The sequence below is a fragment of the Canis lupus genome, chromosome 18 (genome assembly GCF_011100685.1).
Source record: "Canis lupus familiaris isolate Mischka breed German Shepherd chromosome 18, alternate assembly UU_Cfam_GSD_1.0, whole genome shotgun sequence".
Classification (NCBI taxonomy): Eukaryota; Metazoa; Chordata; class Mammalia; order Carnivora; family Canidae; genus Canis; species Canis lupus.
Window position 1 is genome coordinate 9,803,112 of NC_049239.1, and position 20,296 is coordinate 9,823,407.

At 40.2% G+C, this 20,296-nt stretch overlaps 1 protein-coding gene and 1 pseudogene across 2 annotated transcripts in view; one reads left to right on the forward strand and one right to left on the reverse strand.

Moving 5' to 3' along the window:
- SUGCT (succinyl-CoA:glutarate-CoA transferase) overlaps positions 1-20,296 on the reverse strand; it is a 714,309-nt gene that overhangs the window by 640,617 nt on the left and 53,396 nt on the right. The window lies entirely within an intron of this gene.
- Positions 7,258-9,528, forward strand: LOC106559937 (annotated as a pseudogene).

The following is a 20,296-nucleotide window of genomic DNA, read 5'->3' on the forward strand; positions in this document are numbered from 1 at the left end:
GGATAATCCAAAAATAAATAATTCAGAATTTACCATGCTGGAATAAGAAACCAAGGTGAGCCTAACATTATTTTGTAGGAAATAGGTATTTCTATTTATTTATGGAACTGTGCCAGGAATAGAACACTTCCCAATTTTTATGAGAAATTACTGCATAGAAAGTATTCTGTATTGCAGCCCTCAGTTAAATGTCCTTGATGAAGTGATTAGAGACTTTCAGATTTTGTCATCTCCACATGCAACTTCGATTAAGCAGTTTAGTTCCTTCCTCCATCATCACTCAGGGACTATCACTTGGCCTGATGGTCCGATAGCCTGAAAGTACTTGGTAACAGACTTATCACAAAATTGTGAACCGAAGCCAAGTTTCCTTCTGACACAGTCAAGCTCCAAAGCCAGCTTTATGTTTTTAATTAATACTATCTTTGCACCAGATGTAAATAAATATGTGCAACACTCTGGGAATATCATTAGAGCCAGATGAAATATCAGGGTTCTTCTAACTTCTGAGTTAACAGGGCAGCAGACATCCAGGCCAGTAGGCTTTCTCTCAACATCCCATCAAAATACCTATGGAGACATATAGTAAAGATCAAAACTGGGGGTGGGGGAAAGAAAGAAAAACTTTGAAGAGAAGATAACATCACGAACAACGTTTAGCGGAGAATTTCCACTAAAAGCATCACTGGTACAAAGGATTAAGAAGCACATTCTTGAGTGATATATCACATGCGTCCTATTCTGAACCAGAAACATACAGCCACCTTCAAATAAATGGGGGGGAAAAGGGGTTTTTTTTTCCCCACATGTTCCTATGCTAACAAAAACCAGCCAGAGATTAGGGTAGACTTTCTTGTCTTTACAAGGTCCTAATTAATTAATTGATACTTTTTATGAGGCAGTAAACAAAAGAATTAGAATTCTAAGCGGAAAAGTTTGGTCAAAGGGATTTTTTTTAACAAGGTCCCTTTTAATTTCTACATTAAGGTATTATCTGCAATGGTTTCTTTCAGTCCTTTGCAGATAAGGACTTTTTAATTCTTTACTTTTGTTTTATTGTGTCTGCTTAATGTTTGCTTTAAACATGCAAACAGCAGTCACCACCCCTACAACCAACATGCCTGGTGTAGAGAGGTTTACCCTTGGAAAATCTCCACAGAAATGACCTGGTCCCTCTGCCTCTCAAAGAGACTAGGGGCCCCGATGCATATAACTGAGATGAATGATCATCCAATGACAATTAATGAACAGCATCCAGTTATAAACCTTTTTTTGTTTGTTTGGAATACTGGAAGCCAGGTCCTGCATAGGACCATCTAATACTTCTATCTAATAGAAATATTACTACCACAAAGTAGCACATATGCATAGTTCCCTGAAGAGTAAAATAAGCATTTTCTCCTTTCACCCTTTTCTTTTAAATTGTGTGAACTGTCCTCTTGGAATGAAACTCCCTAAGCATGTATGACCAACTCAAGGAACACTAGTGACAGTTTTTCAAGTCTACCTTTTTCCAGAAGGATTATCACATAGCAAGTGGCCAAATATCTCTGTCGACAACTGCAAGATTTTCCAAGAGTACTCTGATACAGTCCGTAATTCTAGAATCCATATACTGCATATCTATAAAAAAAAAAAAAAAAAACACGAAAGATTTCCAGAACTAGAATTTGGGTCTTCCATCAGTCCCATTCACTTTTCTGTTTCTATAACCAATCAAATTCCTACGAAATCTTAGCACAAAACAGAAATTTCATAAGGATTGGTAGATGGACAGGACACTGGGATGCTTTGATACCTGAGCAAAAGCTGTGTGAACAGGAGTGAAAACAAGAATAAATCTGGAAGCAATCTAGGATTGGGAAGTTGGCTGGGTATACAGTGGAGGAGACTACACATGGGATCTGTGGCCCTAGCTTAATCAAACTATTAGGCAACAAAAGCAAGAGACTAAAAAACCTCAATGCAGCAAATCTCTAGCTAAATTCAGACATGGATTCTATAAACAATCAGCCACGCAACGTAGTGTTGAGAGACGAGAGACACGAGCATTCAAGTGGAAGAGCGCTCCACCAGGAATATCCTGGCATGTGGCCTCCCAGCTGCTCTGTCATTATTCTCTCCTTCTTACAGAAAGAGGGTACAAATAAATTACAACACCCTTCTGAAGCAAGTTTAGCCAGCTTGTCCCATCATGCTTCATTTTTTTTTAGTTTAAGTACAATTGACACACAATGTTATATTAGTTTCAGGTGTACAACACAGTGACTTGACAATCTGTACATTACTCAGTACTCACCAGGTCAAGGGTAGTCACCATCTGTCACCATCCAACTTAATTAAAATATTATTATGTTCCCTATACCGTGCTTTTCACTTCTGTGAGTTAGTGTTTTATAACTGGAAGTCTGTATCTCTTAATCCTTTTCATCTATTTCACCTATACCCGACCCACCTCCCTTCATGCTTTCTTGCAACTAAAAAAAAAGAAAAGTATTTTAAAACATTTTTGTTACTAAAACAAGAAAGCAGAACGGGCCTTTCCTATCGATAGAAATTTTAAGTAAATCTCATTTTTTACCATAATCTCTGTCCTACTAAAGGTTATTATAGCCAGCTCTTTCCTAAAAGGTTTGGCCAGTGGGTTGCAGTCTCCTCCACTTACTAATAGAGAAAGAGCTGTTCCAAAATGCAGAGCCATTTATAACATAAAAGCTCCAAACCCTCAGCTATCTCTAAATAGTCTTTGCATCTGATGAGAAGAAATCAATGGCACACAAAACTCTTCGACTAGTTATTGTTTGTTGGCATCCTAAAAGTTCTGCATCATTGTAGTTAAAAACATCAGCATATAACATAGCCCAGAAAAAGGGAGACATCTCTAATTTTGATTGACCCTAAAATATCTGCCCATGCTAGAAACTTTGGGTATCTTTCTCAGTCCTTTATCTTGTTCCCCACATCATCTAGGCCTATTGACCCCTGAATTATCTCTTAGATGTACACATTCCCTCATCTCCATGCAACCTTTCTATTTTAAGTCTCCACGTAGACCAAAATATGCCTTTTGAAGAACATCACTGTAACCTCAATCTCGACTCCCCCTCCACAGTTCTGACATACTAGGAGGCATAGTTCGGGTTTCCAGGCACAGATAGTGAGCCCAGGCATCAAAATTTCTCTCTCCCCATTCTAACAGAAATAACAAAAGAACTACAAAAACGGGGAAAATCTGTGTCTGTGGCGTCCAAATTATTAGGAACTTCTGTTAGATACAATTCAAATGGGATTAGGTTGCACACAGGAGTGTTCTCAAGTGTAGATATGTAACTCACACTTGTAAGCTTCATTTCCTCACAGGAAAGCAACAGTAAAGAGTATGTAGTGGTAAAGGTAGACCAGCAAGACTGCCTGGTTCAAAGTCTAGCTCCACTGCTTACTAGTAGAGCGAATCTGGGCAAGTCACTGGACCAGCAGAGCAATCCTGGGCAAGTCACTGGACCAGTAGAGCAATCCTGGGCAAGTCACTTAACCAGTGGAGCAGTGCTGAACAAGTCACTAGACCAGCAGAGCAATCCTGGACAAGTCACTGGACTAGCAGAGAGACCCTGGACAAGTCCCTGAACCTCACTGTGCCTCAGTTCTCTCTCTCTCTCTCTCTCTCTCTCTCTCTCTCTCTGTCTCTCTCTCTCTGTCTCTCTCTCTCTCTTTTTTTAAGATTTTATTTACTTATTCATGAGAGACACAGAGAGACATGAGAGAGAGAGAGAGGCAGAGACACAGGCAGAGGGAGAAGCAGGCTCCATGCAGGGAGCCTGACGTGGGACTTGATCCTGGGTCTCCAGGATCACACCCTGGGCTGAAGGCGGCGCTAAACCGCTGCACCGCCAGGGCTGCCCAGTTCTCTCTCTTAAAAATTATGAATAACAGAAGTGACTTCATGGGGTTGTTGTAAAAATTGTATCAGCTAATATGTATACAGTGACAAACAGTACTTAACATTCTGTATGCTCAATAATTGCTATTATTATCCCACTACAATGTAAACTCCATGAGGGCAGGAATTTTTCTCTGTTTTGTTCATTGCCAAGTTTCCAGGGATAGAAAGGCCTCGAAGGAGGGAGAAGGGTCATGGGAGAATGTTTGCACTATACCAGTAAGTGTTTCCCCAACAGATGTGACTTGGAATGAACTTTTCAGAAGGAGAAGGCATATATCTTAAGAGTCAATAACAAAATGGTTCTGTTTGGTTCAAACAGTGCTGTTTCATGTTCTCACCAGGCCACTTACTACATGGAATCAGCTTAAAATTTTGTAAAAATGGAGGTAATATCCATCCACCTCACAAAACTACCTGGAGATGATATATATTAAAAAACACTTAGTTGCAGGACTAAGGCAAAGAAAATACAGGATGAGCATGTCCTGGTACCAGAAAGTAATGTTTAAAAAAAGGGAGGAGAAGGTGGAAAAGCTGGAGGAGAGGGAGAGACAGGAAGGAGAGAGAGAGCAACAGAGAGGAAAAGATAGGAAAGATGGAGACATGTCGGAAAGACACAGAATTCAATCTGAAAGTGCAACCCATAGCAAAAGCTGGACACATTTTAGCAGCAAAATAACAATAGCAACTGACTATAGACAAATGAATGAGGCATATATGCATTGGTCCATGCTGACTTGAATGAGTAAACAAATAAATGAGGAAGAATGGACAAATCTTCCTTTCAGAATAATCACAAGTATCTGTAGATACTACCTCCCTGCCCCCAGAAGGTATAGTTTAATTCCCCTTTGCTTGAGAGTACGCTGAGCTTAGTGACTAGCTTCCCAAGAACACAGTATGGAAAGGGAAAAGTAGGGACGCCTGGGTGGCTCAGTGGTTGAGCAACTGCCTTTGGCCAAAGTCCTGATCCTGGGATCACAGGAGCCTGCTTCTCCCTCTGCCTGTGTCTCTGCCTCTCTCTCTGCATCCCTCATGAATAAATAAATAAAATCTTCAAAAAAAAAAAAAAGGAAAGGGAAAAGCAGTGAATTTATAATGAAAAGATGGCAGACACCATCCTAACCAGGTGATCAAAGTTGACATACATCATCAGTAATGGGTCACGTAGATATTGTGTACTCTGACATGATGCCACGACAAGGGCATTTCACCTCTGTGCTGTGCTTCCCCAAAAGCCCATCACCCCAGTTTCATCATATGAAAACATCAGATAAACCCAAAGGGAGGGATGTTCTATGAAACATCTAACAAGCCCTCTTTGAAAGTGTCAAGGACCTAAAAACAAAGCCTAAGGACTATGAGAGATTGGAGAACTTTAAGGAAACATAGTAACTATACGCAATGCAATATACTGGAATGGATTCCCGGACAGAAAAAAAAGACCTGAGTGGAATCATTGGTAAAATCTGAATGAAGTCTGGAGTTTAAAATATCATATCAATGTTAATTTCTTAATTTTGGCAAATGTATCATTGTTATATGAGATGTTAGCATTAGAGAAAGTTGGGCAAAGACCATATACGAACTCTCTGTACTATCTCTGCTCCTTTCCTGTCCATCTAAAAGTATGCCAAAAACGAATTTTTAAAGGATTTATCATATCCTTAACACACAGCACCAGTAAGTGTTAGAAAATAAACAGAGCACCTAAGATGGAGAGAAAAAAGGGCTGGAGCCCAGTGGTCTGGAACAGATTGGCTCCAGCTTGGGCAGAATCCCTAGAGGCTTTCTCTTGGTAGATCACATTTGGTGGAACCAGTGAGCCTCAGAAGCAACAGAACATAGGGACGGCCAGACAGGGCAGCAGGACTGGAAAGCTTCAGGCAACGGCTCAGATTATATGTGACAAAAATCACTGTCCTCTCTCCTGTCCTCCTCCCCCTGCTACCTCCACTAACTTCTAAGGTTATCAACCCTAGCTGCACATTTGAATTACCTGGTGAACATCTAATATATATATATATGCCAGGTCTCGCCCTACCCTCCCTGAGATTCTGACTGAATGGGGTGAAGCCTGGCATCAGTATTTTTTAAATGATTTCAGGTAATGCTAATGTGCACCCAGGGTTAAGAACTGCTCTCTTAGGGACACCTGGGTGGCTCGGCTCAGGTCATGATCCCAGGGTCCTGGGATCGAGTGCCCCATCGGGCTCCCCGCAGGGATCCTGCTTCTCCCTCTGCCTGTGTCTCTGCCGCTCTGTGTGTGTCTCTCATAAATAAATAAATAAAATCTTAAAAAAAAAAAAAAAAAAGAATGCCAGTGTGATGGGTTCAGTGAGCACTGTGGTCAGGAATATACAAAAGATGAGGCCGTAGATATAGGTAGGGTCCTACAGCCCACAATGAGGGGTTTGGATCCTGATCCATGTGCAATGGGAAGGTTTTTGAGGGAGCCATGTGAGGGTGTAAAGCAGGAAAGTAACATGATCTTTGCAGTCACTCTGCTGCTGTTAGGAGGACAAAGGAGCAGAAGCAGGGACAAGTAGGGACACTACTGAAACTTTCTGGGCTGAGATGAGGTAGCTTAGACAGCCTGAAAATCTGAATTTGCATTTATCTGAAAGCCAACCAGTGAAATGCATCATAGCTAAATCAAAAACAATCTATGAACTAAAAGGCATTTCTCTTTTTTTTTTAAGTTTTTTATTTATTTATTTTAGAGAGAGAAAGAGACCACATGAGCAGGGGGAGAGGCAGAGGGGAGAGGGTGAAGCAGACTCCCCACTAAGCAGAGAGGCCAATGTGGGGCTAAATCCCAGGACCCTGAGATCATGACCTGAGGCAAAGGCAGACGCATAACTGACTGAACCACCCAGGTGCCCCTAAAAGATATTTCAATTCAAGGTCAAACCAGCACTATAAGAGATCTAATAATCTTCTACGGTTTTAGGACTTTATTATATAGGACCTAAAGCATAGGCTATTTTTCAAAACAAAGACAGCAGCAGAGGGTTGGCTAATATTCTCACAGATATATGTTTTCTTTGAGAATTTTGAATTTTGTATTTTTCAATTCAATAACAACCACCCCAAAAAATAATCAACACCAACGTGTTCTAGTCATCTAATTGACAACTTCATAACTAAGCACTAAGCATGATATAAGTGTTTACAGCCAAGTTTGTTCCAAATGAAATCCAAATGTCATGGTGCACTGTTCAAAACAAGATGTTGCAGGAATTTCAAAGAAGGAAAACACTGGGGAAATGGCACCTGCATAGCTGCATTAAGTACCATATTCCTTCTGTGAGTAGATGAACAACACAGATCTTAACTTTGTGCCAACTTATGACTGTGCAGTAGCAAGTGAGTGTGGAGACAAAACCACAAAGGACTTTTACCATCACCAATGCCAGCAATCAGTGCAAACGTCCATAACGCCTCATTGCTAACCTCAGGTTTGCTCTACTACAATTTTCAGTTCATATAAGTAATACATATACCTAGTTTATTCTTTTTAAGATTTTATTTATTTGAGAGGGGGAGTGAGAGAGAGAGAGAGAGAGAGTACACGAGTGCTGGGGAGAAGCAGACTCCCCACTGAGAAGGGAGCCTGACTCAGGACTCAATCCTAGGACCCCAGGATCATGATCTAAGCCCAATTAAGACACTTAACCCACTGAGCCACCCAGGCATCCCTGCTCTGTTGAACCTCAGGTCTTCCTTCACTACTACTGAATTATTAATTTAATTGTTATCTAATTATTACTATTCCCCTATTTTGATGGAAAACATCCTTCAGTAGCTTCCAGAGAAAATATGCAAAGAAGTAAAACTCCTGAATTTGAGTAAAACTTACATATCTGAAAATCTTTATTCTACTCTTAATACTTGATTTTTCTGGGTGTGGAATTCAACGTTAAATACCATTTTACATTAAAATGTGGAAGGTTTCCTTCCAGTAGATCAAGATAATTAATTGTATTATCCACATCTTCCAAATTATTAATGATTTTTTTTGGGGGGGGGCTCTTTGTCTTATCAATTACTGAAAAAGATGTATTAAAACCTTCAACTATTGGGACGCCTGGTGGCTCAGCGGTTGGGCACCTGCCTTCGGCTCAGGTTATGATCCTGGGATCCGGGGTCGAGTCCCACATCGGGCTCCCTGCAAGGAGCCTGTTTCTCCCTCTACCTGTGTCTCTGCCTCTCTCTCAGTCTGTGTCTCTCATGAATAAATAAATAAATCTTTAAAAAATAAAATAAAATAAAATCTTCAACTACAGGGGAGGCCTGTGTGGCTAAGGTCATGATCCCAGGGTCCTAGAACTGAGCCCGACTCAGAGTTGGGCTCCCTGCTTAGTGGGGAGTCTGCTTCTCCCTCTTCCTCTGCTGCTCCCCCTGACTAGGCTCTCTTGCACTGTCTCTCTCAAATAAATAATCTTTTTAAATCTTTTAAAAAATATCTTCAACTGTAACTTGTGAATTTATGTTTTTCCTTATAGTTTTGTCAATTCCTATGTATTACGAGGCCATATCATTTGCGGTATATATCTTTAGAACTATCAAACTTCTCATGAATTATCTTAAAAACCATGTGAATCATAAGCCATAAATCTTTATCAAGTATCCTTTATTTTAAGAAGGCTTTCTGCTTCAAAATCTATTGTTTAGTATTAACACAGCTTCACCAGCTTTTTTTAATGTTTATGTGCTACATTATTTTCCAGCTTTTTGTTCTCAACTTTTCTAAATTACTTTGTTTTACATGTGTCTCATAAGTGGGGCACCTGGCCAGCTCAGTCAGTAGGGCATATGGCTCCTGATCTTCAGGTCGTGAGTTCAAGCTCCACCCTAGGTGTGGAGCCTACTTTAAAAAAAGAAAAAAAAAAAAAAAAAAAAGAGGTATGTCTCATAAGCAACATTTAGTTCAAGTGTGTTTTTTAAATTAGGTCTGACAATCCTTGATATTAGCTGAGTATGTTAATCTATTTATATTGAAAGCAATTGTAGAGCAGCACCACATCTAAGACAGCGGCCAGCAGGAGGCTGATGAAAGAGCTTAAAGAAATCTGCAATGTAGAATGAAAAACTTGGGTAACATCCAGGTCGATGAAGCTAATATATTCACTTGGCAAGAGCTTACTGTTCCTGACAAACCTCCATACAATAAGGGGGCCCTCATCATCAAAATCAACTTTCCAACAGGGTACCCATTCAAACCACCCAACATCATGTAGAACAAAGATCATCCCAACAATGATGAAAGGGGGCAGGTCTGTCTGGTAATTAGTGCTGAAAACTGGAAGCCAGCAACCAAAATGAACCAAGTAATTCAGTCTCTCGTAGCACTGCTGAACGACCCCCAGCCCGAGCACCCACTGCAGGTTGGCCTCACTGAAGAATACTTTAAGGACCGTGAAAAATTCTGTAAGAATGCTGAAGAGTCTACAGAAAATATGAGAAGCCACCGACCCCAGCGAGTGTATGTGGGGAGCCCCAAGCAGTGCACTCAGACATCCACCAAAGCAGGACTCTGGAAAACTAACAGGTACCGCTGCCGGGTGTTTGCTCAGGGGAGTTAGTCATTTTCTAATCTTTTCTTAATCAGAAGTAGTCTAGGGAAGGATTTATTTATTTTTTTTTAATTTATTTATGATAGTCACACACAGAGAGAGGGAGAGAGAGGCAGAGACACAGGCAGAGGGAGAAGCAGGCTCCATGCACCGGGAGCCCGACGTGGGACTCGATCCCGGGTCTCCAGGATCACGCCCTGGGCCAAAGGCAGGTGCCAAACCGCTGCGCTACCCAGGGATCCCTAGGGAAGGATTTAAAAGTCAAGATGTTCTAGTTCTGCTTTTTGTTTTAAAAATCACTTCTTCAATCTACTTTGAAAGAATGGTGTTTCTTTTCTGGTCCAAATTGATCCAAAATCTTCAATTTACATTTAGCCCTAAAGGTTAAAAAAATAAAGGGGGGGAAAAAGGTTGTGGTTCCCTTTCTTCCTCGGCCCTTGCAAACTCTCACTTTCTTGCATTTGGTCTCTCTTTCACTCATTCACTTCCCCAGACCCTTCTCTGCAAAGGAGAAGAGACAGCTCCTAGCCATTCTGGTAGCTTCTCTGCTCCCTTTCGCACTGCCCAGTGTAGGAATTGGTTCAAACTGTTCTGGCTCCAACTTATAATGTCCTTTTTAAAAAATGTAAAAACAGGGACATCTGGGTGGCTAACTGTCTTGAGTGTCTGTCTTCTACTCAAGGCACGATCCTGGGGTCTTGGGATGGAGTTCCCCATCGGGCTCCCCGACACAGAGCCTGCTTCTCCCTCTGCCTGTGTCTCTCCCTCTCTGTGTCTCTCATGAATAAATAAATAAAATCTTTTTTTAAAATGTAAAAACAAGAAAACCATACTCACCACCCCCACCACCTCCCACTCACCACCAAAAAAAAAACAAAAAACAAGAACCAAAAACCAAAAGCCATGAAAAAGGAGACCCGGTTCTTACGTAAAACTCTGGCTGGTGTTACAATAACATTGGCTAAGTGAGGCAAACCCTAATGCCTGTGTGCCCCACTGACCTCTCACCTGACCTGGCCTGCTTGGGGGAAACCCAGGCCTGCAGCGACCCCAGGGGATGGCCTATCCATCAGAAGATGCTGTGCACTTGTGCGAGGAATTTCTCGCCAGAGAGGCTCCTGAGAGCAAAGGTTGACACTCCTCCCTGCAGGCACTGTAGGAGATGGGCTGGTCATTGCAGACAACGCCGACATCAGAATGTCCATGTGAAATACCGGGTTCACCTGTCATCTGAATGTGCCACAGAGCTGGCTGTCCCAGGTCCCCAGGGTAGTGCAGCACAGCCCCACCACGACCCTCCCTCGGCACAGTCTGACCCTGTGCGGGGCTAGAACCTGCTGGCCATAGCCTACACCAGCCTGGGGTTGCCGGCGCCCTGGGGTCCCTTCCTTCAGAGTAGCCCATCAGCCCAGGAACAAGAAGGTCTTCCCCTCTCCCTCTGGACTCACAGCCTCTGCAGAGGTAAGCGCCACTTGAAGTTCACTCAGTAATATGCTTTACGTGTGTTTTATATACTGTTTTGAGTACCTTTTTTCATAGAAATAAAAATTGACCCAGAATTTATCATCAGAAAAAGAAAAAAAAGAAATAACTGTATCTTCTACTTGAGTTTAAGTCCTCTCTCATCTCCTAATGTGCTTTCTATCTATCCCAACTGTTCCAATATGGGGTTTTTTTGGTCTCTCCTCTCTTTTCTTGGATAGATTGCAGATCTGTTGTCATTCTTTATCCCCTGCATTAGTTTAGAAGTTATGCCTTCTTATCTATTTTTTTAGTTGTCTTTTATATTTTCTTATCCTAGAAAATGTAATATTGATCCTTGGAATTATCTTTACCTCTATCCTTCCTCCTCCTGAATATACAAACATGAGAACACTCTTACTCCCTCCTGACTTATTTGCTATTGTCATGTACATGTGTATGTGTTATACATACTATATATTAATGTATATGTATATGCTTACATGTTTTTAATACCCATGCATTATGCTTTATAGAGTCAGGGTTTATTTAGATTTAGCCATCTAGGATCATTTTTCTTTTGAAGAATTGCCTTTAGAGGCCTAATGGCTTCTTTTTGGTATGAGTTTGCTACTAAAGAATTCTCTCAGTGTACTGTTGGAAACGTCTTTGTCTTCATCATTTTTGAAGAATATTTTCATGATTAAAGAATGTGTAATTGACAGTTATTTTATATCAGCCCCTCGAAAAATATTTGTCCACTATTCCCTACCTTCCAATGTTGCTATTAAGCCAACTGTCAAACAACTCCCATTCCTTTGACAATAATCTGTCTTCCCCCTTCCCTTTAGCTAATATTCTTTATTATTGACTTTGTATAGTTTTGCTCTGATATGCCTCATTGAGGATTTCTTCCCTATTTGTCCTGCTTCAGTTTATAGTGACTCTTCTCAATCCACACACTCACTTTATTTCTTCATCTGAAGCTGGTTTCAGAGGATGACACAAGACTCAAAAGTTGAGCCACTAAATGAAAGGGCCTGTGTCCTAGGATGATTATATCAGTGCAAAGCCCCTTCTAACTCATACTATCCATAACACAAGAAAGAAATAAACTATTGGACAGCCACATGTAGGAGAATGAAACTAGGACCATTTTCTTACACCATACACAAAAATAAACTCAAAATGGATGAAAGACCTAAATGTAAGACAGGAATCCATCAAAATCCTAGAGGAGAATAGAGTCAGGAATCTCTTTGACCTAGGCCACAGCAACTTCTTGCTACACACATCTCCAAAGGCAAGGGAAACAAAAGCAAAAATGAACTATTGGGACTTCATCAAGATAAATAGCTTCTGCACAACAAAGGAAACCAAAAGACAATCTACAGAATGATAGAAGATATTTGCAAATGTCTCATCAGATAAAGGGTTAGTACCCAAGATCTATAAAGAATTTCTCAAACTCAATAACCCAAAAGACAAATAATCCAGTCAAGAAATGGACAGAAGATATGAGCAGACATTTCTCCAAAGAAGACATATAAATGGCCAACAGACTATTGAAAAAAGGCTCAATATCACTCGGCATCAGGGAAATACAGATTAAGATACCACTTCACACCAGTTAGAATGGCTAAAATTAAGTCAGGAAACAACAGATGTTGGTGAGGATGTGAAGAGAGGGAACCTTCTTACACTACTAATGAAAATGCAAGCTGGTACAGTCACTCTGGAAAACAGTATGGACGTTCTTCAAAAAGTGAAAAATAGAGCTACCCTATGACCCAGCAATTGTACTACCAGGTATTTATCCAAAGGATTAAAATGTAGTGATCCAAAGGGGCACCTGCACCCCAATATTCATAGCAGCACTACCCATAATAGCCAAACTGTGAAAAGGTCCCAGATGTCCACTGACGGATGAATGGATAAAGAAGATGTGGTGTATATATACAATGGAATATTACTCAGCCATCAAAAAAAAGAGAAATCTTACCATTCGCAATGATGTAACTAGAGGGTATTATGCTAAGCAAAATAAGTCAATCAGAGACAGACAATTATCAAAGAATTTCAGTTGTATATTGAATTTAAGAAACAACAGAGGAGCAGAGGGGAAAGGAGGAAAAAATAAAATAAGACGTAATCAGAGGGAGAGGCAAACCATAAGACTATTGATTACAGGAAACAAACTGAGGGTTGCTGGAAGGGAGGTGGGTTGGGGGAATGGGGTGACTGGGAGATGGGCACTAAGGACAGCACTGATGTAATGAGCACTAGGTATTGTATGCAACTGATGAATCAATGAACTCTAGCTTTGAAACTAATAATACACTATATGTTAATTAATTTAATTTAAATAAAATAAAATTTATAATTAATTAATTAAAAGAAAGAAAGAAACTATTATTAAGTCATTGAGATTTGGGACTTACTAGAGCAGTTTACCTACCTACCCTTACCAATATAGTATCCTTCCAGCTGCTCAGGCAAAAAACTTAGGAGTCATCCTTGATTCCTTTCTTTCTCCTGCATTCCATATCTGATCCTTCAATGAATTCTGTCCATTCTAACTTGAAAGTAAGTCCAGAATCTGACCACTTCCACTACTATCCTCCTGGTCCAAAGCCATCAGCCTCTCACATGCGGCTCCTTCTTAATTGGTCTCCTTAACGCTTTCTTTCAAGCACAGATCAGATTATATCATTTCTCTGCTCAAAAATTTCCCCAGGCTTGGTATCTCACTTGGAGTAGAAGCCAAAGTTCTCAACGCTGCCCACAAGGCCCAACCACCTCCAATCGCCAACCACTTCTCTAAACTAAACTTCATTAATTGCCTACTCACTCTGATCCAGTCATACTACCTCCTCAAGGTTCATGAACAAGGCAAGCTCACTTCTACTTAAAGACTTCTGCCCTTACTAATCTCTGCTTAGAATGTTCTTTTTCCAGACATGAGTTTATATGATGCATTCCTTCTCTTCCTTCAGGCCGTTGTTCCACTGGCCTCCCCCGAATCTACAGGGCCTTACCTAACCCCCTCATTCCCACTGATGGTTTTCAAAGAATACTTCAGTTTTTTTAACTTATCATAATGGTTAAGAAAGCTGGAAATCTGAAAGACTGCATGAGCAAAGACCCCACTGACACAACTTAGACTGTGACTTAGAAAGAAATAAACCTTGAGTGTATAATGTCATCGAGATTTTGGAGTTGTTTATTGCAGCAGTTTTCTATTTTAAAAAGTTGAGGTAATTTATTAGTGTTAAGGATTGAGTCTTGGCATCAGACTGGTGATTTTGGACAAGACTCTAGGCCTCAGCTTCATCACTGAAATAAAAATAATTAGTATACCATATTAAATTTTATGAAGACTAAATGAGGTAATGCATGTAAAGTTTGGATCACATAGTAAGATTCAATAAACATGAGCTATCATTAGTTAAGGTAGAGATTCTTGAAATCACAGAGGTATACATTTGATGGTTAATTTACATATCAATTTGGGCTAAGGGATGCACAGATAGTTGGTTAAACATTATTCCTGGGTACATCTGTGAGGGTGTCTCAGGAAAAAAAGAGCATTTGAATCAGTGGTCTGAGTAAAGATCACCCTCACCAATGTGGATAAGCATCACCCAATCTGTTGAGGGCCTGAATAGAACAAACAGGTAGAGGAAAGACAAATGCTCTTCCGCTCTCTCTGCTTGAACTAAGCCATCTGTCTTCTCCTGCCCTCAAATATGCGCACTGCTGGTTCTCAGACTTTCTCAGACCAGGATTTCTGCCATGGCTCCTCCCCACTCCATACTCAGACCTTTGGATTTGGACAGAATTACACCACCGGCTTTCCTGGATCTCCATTTGCAGAGAGTGGATGCAAATGATCCAAATATCGATCCCATGACTCTGAGATCATGATCTGAGCTGAAATCAAGAGTCAGATACTTAACTGATTGAGCCAACCATGCCCCCCTGTTTGAATTATTGCTGCATGCTAGTATTGGGAGCACAAAGGAAAAAGACCAAGTAGTTCTATCAAAGTGATCACAGACTCATACTTGAGGGGAGAAGAAAATCAGATAAAGAATTATATTATATGGCTTGGCATGGAGTAGATACAACATTTACTTTGCTGAATGAATGAATGAATGAATATGCATACACATTTAGATGGATGAATACAATCTAATAAATATTAAAATCAAGAGTATAAAAGGGGCTATGAGATTACAAGGTCAAAAATGTCCTCTGCATAGTATCTGACACTGATCATTTTACCTTCCCCTTGAAATTCTCTCTTCTCATGGCCCCTAGTATTGAACTTATGTTCATTTTTCATTTGTCCCAGATCCCAGAATGGCTCGAGCTAGATAAATGAAGTCATCTCAATTTCTTTCTTTTTCCTTTCTTTTGGTCACTCAATTCATGTGCTAAATCCTTCTTTGATCCACATTCCCTCTACTCTATCCCCACTGCTTCTGCTTTGTTTAGTATGTTTCTCCCATTATTTTACTATAATTAGTGAACTGCTGTCAAGATATGCTCTCGTTCAATGCAATTCTCTACCTACAGTTAATTATCTTCCTAAAATGGATTTGACCAGGTCATTTCCCTGTTTAAATTCCCTGATGATTTCCTATTAATAACAGGATAGAGACTAAGCTTGTAAATCTGGCATCTAAAGTCCTCTGTGTGGCCTTAATCTACTTTTTAAGCTTCATTCATCTCTACCTCAGGCTTTATCCACACAGGCCTCTGCACTGTTCTTTGAACACACCATGTCAGTTGTGTCTCAATTCCTTTGCCAAATCGATCCTACTGCCCAAAATGTCTTTTACCTCCATTCCCTGCCTGGGGGGAAGAAAAAAAACTAATCATATTTCTTTTTTGTTTAAAGATTTTATTTATTTATCCATGAGAGACACAGAGAGAGAGGCAGAGACACAGGCAGAGGGAGAAGTAGGCTCCCTGCAGGGAGCCTGATGTGGGACTCAATCCCAGGACCCCGAGATCACGACTTGAGCCAAGGACAGACACTCAACCACTGAGTCAGCCACCCACCCAAGTATCCCAACTAATCATATTTCAAAAGCCAACTTAATTATGACCTCTGTTGTTAAGACTTCACTAGTATCCCACCACCACCATGGAGTTAGCTGACCCCTATTCTGTATTCATAGCACTTCTGTCCATTCCTTAAATTGATCTGTAACTACCAGGTTCCATATGAACTATCTCCTTTCCCAGGTGCTATTGGCTGCCCATGTGTCCTACTAATCTTTATGCTCCTGATACCTATCAAAGTATCTGTAGAGGAGCCACGTTTGGGCAAACAGGCTTGAGCAATGGAATGTAGAAAGGGCCCATGGTGACAACCTGGCTGAAGACAGGCAGGCCCGTCAGGTGACCTACCTCAAAATATCCATAGGCCTTAATTAACCAATGGGCTACTACTTACAACTAAGCACAGCTCCCAAAAAAGGGAAGATGCCACATGTCGCCATACTTCCTCATCTTCTCCCTTTTAAAGCAGCCCCAACCCACTGCCTTGTGGCAGACAACCTCTCGACTCTGCTGTCCTGCCTGTTGCTCTCTTGAGGTGTATTCAATAAACTTCTATCTCCTTTGTTCTGCCTTGGTGAATCCTTTCACTGCCTGTGCCACCAGCTTCCATCTGATTGTTGCCCCACATCTGGGGGCCCCCTTCTGAGCAAGACACTCTATTTAGGCAGCACAGTATCAACATCAATAAATATTTTCTTGAATGGATAGCTATTCCATCACCTCAATATAGGTTCCACAAAATCTTTTTTTTTTTTTTACTTAGAGAAGATGCCTCATTTGTATTCTTTTTAAATTCCTCTCAGGACACCCGGGTGGTTCAGCGGTTGAGCGTCTGCCTTTGGCTCAGGGCATGATCCCAGAGTCCCAGGATCAAGTCCCACATCAGGTTCCCTGCATGGAGCCTGCTTCTCCTTTTGCCCATGTCTCTGTCTCTCTCTCTCTGTGTGTCTCTCATGAGTAAATAAATAAAATCTTTAAGAAAAATAAATAAATAAAAAATAAAATAAAAAATAATTCTGGCTCATATAACAAAGCAAAAAATAACTGTATCTTAATACAGTATATAATGAAGTGATCACAGAAAGCAGCATTGAGCCAGAGAATATGGGAAATGTGAGAATGTGAGGATTAACATATTTAGTTCAGCCTCTGCCCTGAGAAATGGTAGCTGGAGAGCAGTTTCCTGCCAGTTTTGAATATGATTGTCCACATACTAGAGCTGAGGGTATGTGGAAGGGAAATGTCTGGAGTTCTGTGGAGGAGGGGGAGTAGAAGACTTAGGTCTGAGAATAACACTGCACATTAAGATTGTATCACTTTTATGGATTCCATTTGCACTTTTATTTAATCCTTATAATAACATTGCTAGGGAGGCACCAGCATCAATGTTCCTATACTATAGTCAGAAAAGAGAGATTAAAATAGATTAAAAACTTGACAAAAGTTATACAACCAATAATGGTAGAACTGGGACTTCACCCCGGGTACTGAGCCTTTCCTCTCCATTATGTAGTCTCATGAAAAATAGTTCCAGGTATGACTAGTATTATACTCAATATAAAATTCACATTACATAATCCGAAACGTATTTAATGACTTAATGTCTTTAATAGCTCCATAATATTTCCAACTTTGAAGGCACATTCATGAATTACATCTCAGACTCCACTAGAAGTTTATGAGGTAAGCATGACAGATTTATTTTCATTTTAGAGATGGGGACATTAAAAGATCAGATCAGTGTAATGACTTCCCCAAGGTCACAAAACGCTGCAATGCAAGTCTCATAAACCCTTGTTGAGAGCTTTTTTGGATTATGCTGCAAGGCATTTTTTATAATGGATAACCAATTAACCTATCATAATTATAAGATCTGCCTATATGTAAACTATGCCAATCGTGCTATTTTATATGATAATACATAATAAATGCTTAGCACAGTGCCTAACACACAATAAACATTAGATGTTATTTTATATAGCCAAACTAAATGTCAATCTTTTCCTGATTCCATTTCTTATTACATCTATAACCACTTTCATTGTGGAGAATAATTTTCATCCTTGGGAATATAGTCACAGGACTCAGACTCCCAGCTTTAACATCATAACACATTTTCTATCCTAAAGATGCCCAGAGTTTTGATTCAAAAGGGAACAAAAGAAAAACTAATAAATAAATAAAATAAAAGCAAAAGGGTGGTTTTGTCCTCTCCATCCTGTGGTGTCATCCTGCCTTCAGGACACACCAAATGCTCTAGATCTGGGGCCTGCAAACTCTGTCAAGCATCAGAGAGTAAATATGTTAGACTTTGTGAGTTGGAGGCGGGGCAGGGGCGGGGGGGAGGCGGTGTTTGTTCACTGTTCAACTCCTCAACCCTGCTGTTGCAACGCAAAAATAGCCATAGATAATATGTAAACAAATGGGCATGGCTGTGTTCATATAAAACTTTATTTTTAAAAATAACAACTGGACAAATCAAGCCCACAGGCCCTTCCAGGGCCCTGAACAGAACTAGAGGACTGCAACACATCTGCAGGAAAGGAGATAGTTTATATGGAACCCGGTAGTTACTGCTGGGAGAGCAGTGGTAGGCGCTACAAGAGGGAAACTTATTTTAACATTCGCCTGTCTCCACAACATGAGATTCCTCCTGTGACTTATCCCTCTTCCCCACCCCCTGTTTTCCCCTAACAAGGTTTTAGGCCACAGTCAGTGAGTCTTTGCTTTTCACATTAGCTCTGGGTGTTTTTTAAGACTGCCTAACTCAAGATAGTCAAGAAGACAGAGCAAACAGCTTCTGCCCATGACACCCATGGCTTCCAGATGTAGTAAGATACAAGTTCAACTTCAAACGTCAGACAGGCCTGAAATGGTGGTGGGAATAGAGGACAGAAGCATACAGTACCCCCATTCAAAGAAGCAAAAGACCCACAGAAGCACTGAGGTTAACAGCTGAAGGCTTTGTGGCTGATAAATAATCCCGACAACCTATAACTAAACACTGACAGGTAAAAAATCTAATAAGCGCATCAGTGTGGACATGAACTTGTACAGCTTAGTGGAATCACTGCTCCCATATGCTGGGTTAGAAGCAGAATGGATGGTATGTAAGACACAAGCCCTCAAGACACTGTACAGGAGGAAGAGTAGAAGATTGAAAATAGAAGGGTGGTAAGAGAACAAACAAAACTCTGGGTGTAGCTAACTGAGGCAAAGGAAGGTCTCCCACTACCATTTTGGCTTTCCTTGGAGAGCTGTGAGAAACATGGTTGAAATTTCCGGCTGCAGTAACAGAAATGTACCCTCCTAGAAATATTTGGGGCCATAAAATTTTCATTTGTCATATTGAAATTTTTTAAGTAATTATGTCTTTAGTCTCAAGTAAGAACAGCAATTCTCATACAACTCTCATGATTTTAACTATTTATCCTAACAGGCAATTCTCTCCAGAAAGTATTCATTTAGATGAATAAATATTTGCCTCAGTCCTTAGAGTATTTCCTAGACAATGTTAGGAATGATAAATTATTTACAATGGAATGATAAATATAGGGTGAATAGCAGTAAGAATCTAAAGACATAAAATTAGTATTATGGAAAAGGATTTTGACCCCCAAAAATGGAACGTTGGTCAATATTTAGTATTAAGCAAATTTATAAGTGTATTCTAATACATATATGTTAATCCCATCAGACTGAAAAGAAATAAAAAAACAAAATCCTTGAAATAAAGGGTTTTTAATTTATACATATAATAATCGGTTTTTTCTTGAACAATGGAGTGTTTTATATATTCAATACTTAGTCATCAAGTACTTATATGTGCATACCACTATTCCAGATATAGTAAAACATTTTGTCACTGCAACATAGTCAATTCCTATTTTTTCCGTAGAATACCTTGTAGCTTAACTATTTTTTTTACTTAAATGTTTTCTTTTACTCTATTTTTTCATACTAATTTTTACATTTTCAGTTGTGATAAGGTATACACAACATAAAATTTACCATTTTAACCAGGTTTAAGTGTACAGTGTGGTAGCGTTTAAGTTGTTGTGCAACCATCACCACCATCCACCTCCAAAACTTTCTCCTCTTTCCAAACTGAAACTCTGCACCCATTAAACAATAACTGCCCACCGTCCCCTTGCCCCAGACACCAGCAACTACCCTTCTCCCTCCTGTCTCTATGAATCTGACTATGCTAGGTATTGCATATAAATGGGATCGTATTTGTCCT